At 36.4% G+C, this 9,185-nt stretch overlaps 1 non-coding gene across 1 annotated transcript; it reads left to right on the plus strand.

The window, feature by feature from the left end:
- Nucleotides 1–8,638: 8,638 nt before the first annotated feature.
- TRNAY-GUA (transfer RNA tyrosine (anticodon GUA)) lies at nt 8,639–8,710 on the plus strand. Its single transcript has one exon. It is a non-coding gene; the product is annotated as a tRNA-Tyr (tRNA).
- The last annotated feature ends 475 nt before the right edge of the window (nt 8,711–9,185 follow it).

Here is a 9,185-nt window from a genome sequence, read left to right on the forward strand (position 1 = left end):
AGTCTCTGCAGTTGCTTGATCATGCACCAGAAGTCAAGACCATGTGGTATGGTCTTGACTATACCACAACTCTGCTCTCTCATCTGTCTCACTGTGGTTCCTTCTTTATATCTTTCATTATAGAAGGTCTTTATGCTTTCTGATCAACAGTTGCTCTGCAAATAGTGGTAGTTTTGGTGTGCCTTTGAGAGGAGATAAGCTCAGAGTCTCCCTACTCTGGCATCTTGGCCAAGCTCCTCATCTAGAATTGAAGAAAAGACAAAAGAACTTCTTAGACACACAAAACCTGAAAGAGTCCATTAATGCTAAGCCTACCCTAAAATAAATGTTAAATGGTCTTCTCTAAGTGGAAAAGAAAAGGTAAGAACTAAGAATCTATAGGAAAGGAAAAATCCCACTAGTAAAAGCAAATATATATAATAGTAAAGACTGTGACTCAACCACTTAAATAAGCTAGTACAAAGATTAAAAATGAAAAAAATTATAAAATAAACCATAACTCAAAACAGTGAAGTGATAGACATGGAGGTGTGAAATGTGACATCAAAACACAAAAGATGGGGTAGGCAAGTAAAACGAATGTAGATCTTTTAGAATGTATTTGAAACTTAAATGACTACTTGTTCAAAATAAGAATATATAGTTATAGGTCAACATGTATGAACCCTATGGTAACCACAAATCAAAAACTGACAATAGACCTACAAAATCTGAGAAAAAAGAACACAGGCATGTCACTAAAGAAAAACATCAAGCCACAAGGGAAGAAATTGAAGAAGAAAAAAACAGAAAAACACTTCAAAAACAACTAGAAAACAAGTAACAAAATGGCAATAAATACATAGATATCAATAAGCACTTTAAACATTCAATGGATGAAATGCTCCAGTCAAAAGACATAGGGTAGCTGATTGGATGAAAAAACCAAACCTAGCTATATGGTATTTATAAGACACAAACCTCAGGTCTAAAGACATACACAGACTGAAAGTAAGGAGATGGAAAAAGATATTTCATGGAAATGGAAATGGCAAGAAGCTGGGCAGTAGCAATAGTAAGGAAAAAAGAGAGGACCCAAAGAACAAAGTAAGAAATGAAAGAGGAGACTTAACAATCAATATCAGAAAGATTAAAAAATCATGTAAGTATAAACAGTTTTATGCCAACAAATTGGACAACCCAAAAGAAATGGATAAATTTCTAGAACAATACAATCTTCTAAGACTTAACCAGGAAGAACGAGAAAATCTGAACAGACTGATTACTAGTAATGAAATTGAATTTGTAAAAACAAACAAAAGACCAACTTCCAGCAAAGTCTACAACCAGATGGCTTAACAGGAGAATTCTACCAAACATATAAAGAAGAGTGAATAACTATCCTCCTCAAACTATCACCAAATATTGAAGAGAGGGGAACACTATCAAATTCATTCTGTGAGGTTACAATTACCCTGATTCCCATACCAGGCAAAGGTTTCATCAAAAAAGAAAATTATAAGCCACTATCTCTGATGAAAAGAGATGCAAAAATCCAAAGCGAAGTACTAGCAAACTGAATCCAACAATACATTAAAAAGAAGTAAAGTAATTAACCTCCAATTAAAATAAATAAATTTATATTAAAAAAAAAAAACAATATAACATGGTGTATTATATGACCAAGATGGAATTTTTCCACTAATGCAAGAATGTTTCAATATCCACAAATCAATGTGATGTACCACATTAGAGAAAGTAAGGAGAAAAATCACAAGATCATTTCAATAGATGCAGAGAAGCTTTTGACAAAATTCAACATCCATTTATGAGAAAAACTGTCATCAAGCTTGTTATACAGGGAACATATCTTAAAATAATAATGGCCATTTATGGCAAACCCGTAGTTAACATCATACTCAATGGTGAAAGCTGAGAGCTTTCCTCTAAAATCAGGATCAAACAAGAATGTTCTTTTCTGCTTAACATAGTACCAGAAGTCCTAGCCACAGTAATCAGACAAGGGGAAAAAAGGACATCCAAATTGGAAAGGAAGTAGTAAACCTATCACTATTTGTAGATGACATGATACTAAATATAAAAAAAACCCTAAAGTCTCCACCAAAAATGATTAGAACTAGCAAATTATTCAGTAAAGTTGCAGAATATAACATACAGAAATCTGTTTCTTTTCTATATATTAATAGTGAACTCTCAAAAAGAGAATTAAAGAAAATAATCCCATTTACAATTGTATCAAATAGAATAAAATACCTAGGGATAAATTTAACCAAGTGGGGAAAAACTTTTACTTTGAAAACTGTAAGGCATTCATGAAGGGAACTGAATATAATATAAATAAATGGAAATGGATTTATATTTATATATTTTATATATATATAAATATATATATATATTTATAAAATAAATAAATGGAAAAATAGTTCATGTTCATGGAATTGGAAGAACTAATATTTTTAAAATGTCCATACTCAAAGGAATCCACAAATTTTATGTAATTCCTGTAAAAATACCCATGACATTTTTCACAGAATCAGAAGAAATAACCCTAAAATTTATATGGAATCACAAAAGACCCTGAATAGCCAAAGCAATCTAGAGAAAGAAGAACAGAGTTTTCGATATCATAGTCCTTCACTTCAGGCTATCCTAAAAGGCTACAGTCATCAAAATTGTACATTACTGACACAAAAACCGGCACATAGATCAATAAAACAGAATTAAAAAAAAACAGAAATAAACTGATGCACATACTATCGATTAATCTATCCTATGATAAAGGAGGCAAGTATAAACAATAGGGAAAAGACAGTCTCGTTAATAAGTGTCGCTGGGAAACAGCTTCCCAGATAGCTCAGTGGGTAAGGAATTTGCCTGCAATGCAGGAGATGCAGGTTTGATCCCAGGCAGGAAGATCCCCTGGAGGAGGCACAGCAACCCATTCCAGCATTCTTGCCTGGAGAATCCCATGGACAGAAAAGACTGGCGGGCCACAGACTATAGTATCGCAAAGAGTCAGACACAACTGAAGCGACTGAGCATGTATGCAGCATGCACACACAGAAAACTGGAGAGCTACATATAAAACAATGAAATTAAATGTTTTCTCACACCACATCCAAAAATAAACTCAAAATGGATTAAAGAGTTAAGATCGGAAAAAAGTAAGATTGGAAACTACAAAATTCCTAGAAGAAAACTTAGGCAGAACAGATAAATTATAGTAATATTTTTGGATCTGTCTCCTAAGGCAAAGGAAACAAAAGCAATATTAAACAAATGTGACCTAATAAAACATAAGGCTTTTTCACAGCAAAGGAAACCATTGACAAAACAGTGTAAAGACAGCCTAATGAATGGGAAAATATTTGCAAACAAAATGACTGGTTAATGTCCACACTATATAAAAGCTCATACAACTTAATATCATAAAATAAACAACCTGATTAAAAAAGTAGGTAGAGGACTCAAATAGTCATTTATCTAAGAAAGATGTACAGATAGCCAGGAGACACATTAAAAGATGCTCAGCATTTTAATTAATAGAGAAACGCAAATCAAAACTACAATGAGATATCACCTCACACCCATCAGAATGGCTATCATCAAAAAGACCACAAATAACAAGTGTTGGTGAGTATGTGGAGAAAATGGAACCCTTGTAGATTGTTGTGGGAATGTGAATTAGTGCAGGCACTAGGGAAAACAGTATGGAGTTTCCTCAGAAAACTAAATATAGAACTACCATGTGGTTCAGTTACTAAATCATCTCCGACTCTTTGCAATCCCATGGACTACGGCACTCCAGGCTTCCCTGTCCTTCATTCTCTCCTGGAGTTTCCTCAAATTCATGTCCATTGAGTTGGAGATGCCTACCAACCATCTCATCCCCTGTCACCCCCTTCTCCTCCCACCCTCAATCTTTCCCAGCATCAGAGTCTTTTTCAATGAGTTGGCTCTCTGCATCAGATGGCTAAAGTATTGGAGCTTCAGCTTCAGCATCAATCATTCCAATGAATATTCAGGGTTGATTTCCTTTAGGATTGATTGCTTTGATCTCTTTGCTGTTCAAGGGACTCTCAAGAGTCTTCTCCAGTACCACAATTCAAAAGCATCAATTCTTTGGCACTCAGCCTTCTTTATGGTCCAGCTCTCACATCCATACATGACTACTGGAAAAACCCTAGCTTTGAGTATACTGACCTTTGTTGGCACAATGATGTCTTTGCTTTTTAATAAATATGCTGTCTAGGTTTGTCATAGCTTTTCTTCCAAGGAGCAAGCATCTTTTACTTTCATGGGTGCAGTCACCATCCACAAATCACCATCACTAGTGATTTTGAAGCCCAAGAAAATAAAGCCTGTCACTGTTTTCACTTGATCCAGCAATCCACTCCTGGGTATATGTCTGAAGCAAACAAAAACACTAATTCAAAAAAATACACCCGCCACAATATTTATAGCAGTATTATTTACAATAGCCAAGATATGGATGCAACCTTAGTGTCCATCAACAGATGAATGGATAAAAAGAAGTGGTATATACACACAAACACCCACACAATGGAATACTACTCAGCCATAAAACTAATAAAATTTTGCCATTTACAACAAAATAAAAGGTCCTAGAGTGTATTAAGCTTAGTGAAATGTCAGACAAGAAAGACAAATATTTTATGTTATCATTTATATGTGGAATATAAAAAATAAAATGAATAAATGAATATAACAAAGTAGAAAGAGGCTCACGAATATAGAGATCAAACTACTGGTTACCAGCAGAGAGTGGGAAGAAGTATGAAGCTAGACAGAGGTATGAGATTAAGAGGTGCAAACTACCACATATAAAATTAATAAGCTACAAAAACGTATTGTTCAGCGCAGGGAATATAGGTTTTATAAAAACTTTGAATGTTATCTATTAAAGTGCTACTACTAATTCAGAAATAATAATAAATCTTCAGTTTTCCATTTATCCTGGAATCCCCTCCAAAAAGGCCTGGTAGAAAATGCCTCCCAATGAATAATTCCGATGCTTCTGAGGAAAGGTCTCAAAACATGAGGCATTTCTTCTCTGTAAAGGATGCTTTGTTCTATTCCAGTGCATATGTATTCATTATCTCTGTATGGGAGGCTTCAAAAGAAGAGTCCCTTTTTCCTGCCAAACACATGCTAGAGAAACCTGAGATATATATACTCATACACACCACAAATGAAATGAGGGCTCTGATGTCAGAGGACAAAGAGTAAAGCATGACTATAGCATTCTCCCCTTGGGTATTTTCCAGGCCAAGTTCTTTTGAGCTAAGTGATATCCACAATCACACAACCACAACCATAGACTTCCCAGCACAAAGCCTTCTCCCAAAAAAGGGTACTAATTAGACAGAGAATCTGACTCAATACCTGTGGCCAGAAGCCTGAGTAACAGTCCTTCTCCCAAGTTTGGCAGTATATGCAAACACACCCATGAGCCAGATGGCTATTGGTCTGATTCACAGGAATGTAGTATGGTGACCAATGACGTGTCCAATTTTTAAGTCCCACCCCCACAGTTCACCTTGAGAGGAGATAAACACAGCTAGGCAATTTGGCAGAGAGCTGGAATTTCAAAGCTGTTTGTTTAAAAGTACATTATTGAGAGTTTGCAGTTTGGACTACTAGAAGAGTTTCTTCACTAGCTTTATTTATTATGCAGTTAACATTATTATTAACAAATGCTTGATAATTTAAGGGTTTAGTTTTCATACTAAGCATGTTTAAAGGTGTGTTACTCTTTGTGTAATTCGTGATTTTTTTCTGTCTCCTTCACTATACCTTGAGGTCCCCAAGAGACAGAGTGTCTTTTGCTTTTCTCTTTATCCTCCAGAACTAAATAAATGTTTCTTGAATAAATAAATGAAGAGAGATACACATGGCTATGAAATTCCCTTTATAGAACATTTCACACACAGTGAAACTCAGGTAGGGGATGATAGTCAAAGTAGGTCCTTTGAACAAAACACACAATTCCTATTCACTAGATGTTTACAATCCAAGAGAATCAATATTTCAAATGAAAAACTAACAGACAAATGAAACTACCAAGTAAAAGACCTGCTAAATAAACGCGGATGCTAAAGTAGAACACATTGACAAATGGATGTGCTGCTAGGGAAGGTGTTTTCAGGGCAAGGTAAACAGACCTAATTCCTAATCTCTGTCAGCATCGCCATGGAGAACAACTGGTGCTGGTGTGGTCAGAGGAAATCTTTAAACAGGTAAATAAAGCTTGCCAAGATTAAATGAGTAGAGGAGCTAAGTGTTTTATATAGTAGTTTTTGAATACATTGCAAAAGATCATATGATGGAATTGATGGAAAGATTAAGATTGACTGTGTTTTTATCCAGACCCTAGAAAGGCTTCAGGGGGAAAAAAAAAAAAAGGAGGTTTTAGGAGCAATCCATGAAAAGTTGTGGGTGCTTCCATGGAAGCAATAAATGAATGATTGTTCAACTTTATATTGAATGTCAGTAGTAAGTAAATATACAATTTGGGGTTCTTAATTTCAAACCCAGGGCTCAGTCCACTGCTCGTAAAGGTAGCCTCTGGTATTGTACACTTGGGCTAGAGTGAGGCTAGAGTTTAACATATTTTAAAAAAATGATATATCGATAAGAATTCTTTTTGTCTCACGTGACAGAAACCCAAATAGTTTAGGTAAGAGTTGGGGTGAGGAGGGGCGGAGAATCAGCCAGGGCTCATTCTGTATGTTTAAAGAGACACTGTTGGATTCAAAGAACTCGCTCCAGTGCCTGGTTCTGGGAACTGAAGATTATTGTTTCTACTTACACTCTTTTAGAGAGTTTATTTTGAAAGTCAATGTTGGGCAATTCTTTTGTTGTTCTTGTCTGTATCTATCTTTCTTCTGAAACATTGGATGCTTCAGCTTTAATGTGTGTTGCAAGCATTTCTGAAAGTAAAAACTACATCAGATAATATTTCAGAACGGCCATCTTATTACACTAATTTGTGATAGACTGGGATTTCTGCTGATGTTTATAAGCCCAAATGAAAAAGGGATGTTCTACTAGCAGTGATTAATATTATTCATAAAATATGAGTAGTTTCAGTAACTTCAACATAAATTAATGGTATTTAATTTGTGTTTTAAATATGAAATCTCTCTTCATTCTCTTCCACCTGATACCAGCAGAGGTTGAATGTGTCTGTATTTTCTTTTACAGTACATCAAGTGATTATCAACTTCAGGACTTTTTAGATAATGGGTGATCTCAACAATTTCTTAACAGATTTATACAGCCTATATGAATAATAAAACTGAATTTTGAGGAAATAATGTGGGGGGGAAAAGCCTTCGAGGTTGAAATGGATATGTCAAGAATTCCTTGACTTAGTTTCAAGTTTCCAATACAATGTCCACTCTAAAGCCACCCTTTCCCTACAGCTCTCCCCAGCCCCAACTCTGCCACATGCACCAGACCAAGAACTCAACATATCTTTAAAACTAAGCTGCACTTTATCTGCTTCCGGCTTCTGGGATTATTTTCTATTGTATAAGACAAATAGAACTGAAATGATTGCTGACATCTTTTTGCCACCTGAAACTTAATGACATTTTACCATCCTCATCCTTGTCTCATTGTTGCTTTCTAACTGGGAGCTTTATTCTCCTATTTGAGTACCATTCCACTCCTCTATACTTTGCCTGGAAAATCCCATAGATGGAGGAGCCTGGTGGGCTGCAGTCCATGGGGTCGCTGGGAGTTGGACACGACTGAGCGACTTCACTTTCACTTTTCACTTTCATGCATTGGAGAAGGAAATGGCCACCCACTCCAGTGTTCTTGCCTGGAGAATCCCAGGGACGGGGGGAGCCTGGTGGCTGCTGTCTATGGGGTCACACAGAGTCAGACACGACTGAAGTGACTTAGCAGCAGCAGCAGCCACTCCTCTATTTCCCTGTGCCTCATTAGTACTTGTCTTTACACGTTAATTTGAGGACGGAAACTTCCACAAAACAACAGGACAAGAAATGAGCATTTAGGTGGACAGGTGGCAAAGAGTTCTGTTTTGTATTATCGGAGATACAGTTCAAAAAGGCTTTTAGTGCAGGCAAAACCAAAAATAGCTGTAAATCTCCAATGGTTCACAATATCAGAGAGTCAAACGGCAGGAATAGGGATGATTAATGATTTCACTGAATCCAGCAAAGTCATAATAGAGAAATATCTGCAAGCTCTGGAAATAGAGTTAGATGCTTTGTATATCACTGCCTTCCACTTGTAAAGGCTCCGTACTAAAGCTCAGTTGGTAAACATTGAGTCTAGACTATTTTCCTCTATTTCCATGAGGAGTAAACTTAAAAATAAGAATAGATCTCAACAATAGCTGTGGTGTTGCTCAACATGTAAAACTATTTCAGAATAAAAGAAATATTACATAATATTTATACCTCAAAAAATAGAAATCTTTCTAAATGAATAATCGCCAGAGTTAGAAAAGTGTTTAGAAAAAAGTAATGTCCACAGTTACATATGTAATGATGTGGCATCTATAAAAAAGGAAGAGAAAGCTATAAAAAGAGAGTAAGTTGCAAACAAAAGATTTCAGTTGAGCTTCAGTTAAAAGTGGGCTTCCCTGGTGGCTCAGACGGTAAAGCGTCTGTCTGTAATACAGGAGACCCAGGTTTGATCCCTGGGTTGGGAAGGTCCACTGGAGAAGGAAATGGCAGCCCACTCCAGTATTCTTGCCTGGAAAATCCCATGGACGGCGGAGCCTGGTAGGCTACCGTCCGTGGGGTCTCAGAGTCAGACACGACTGAGCGATTTCACTTCACTTCAGTTAAAAGTGAAGATGCAGTTGAGTGAGATCAGAGAAGTTACACAATAGTTAAAAATATAAAGCAGATTAAAATTAATATTGGAAACAAAGCAAACTGTCAATATGAAATCCATAATTAGTTTCTACTAAACAATTTAGTGAATCAGCTGTATGTATACCTATATCCCATTCCTTTTGGACCTCTCTCCCCTCCAGTCCCACCCCTCTAGGTCACCACAGAACACCGAGCTGAGCCCCCAGTTGCTGGGGTCCTGCCCTGGCTGATCCAGGGTATTCTAAGGAGAGACGGCCTCGGTGACCAATTCAAATGTTAATTAGAGATATAAAGAGTAATAGAATG

This window comes from Bos taurus, chromosome 10 (genome assembly GCF_002263795.3).
Source record: "Bos taurus isolate L1 Dominette 01449 registration number 42190680 breed Hereford chromosome 10, ARS-UCD2.0, whole genome shotgun sequence".
Lineage (NCBI taxonomy): Eukaryota > Metazoa > Chordata > Mammalia > Artiodactyla > Bovidae > Bos > Bos taurus.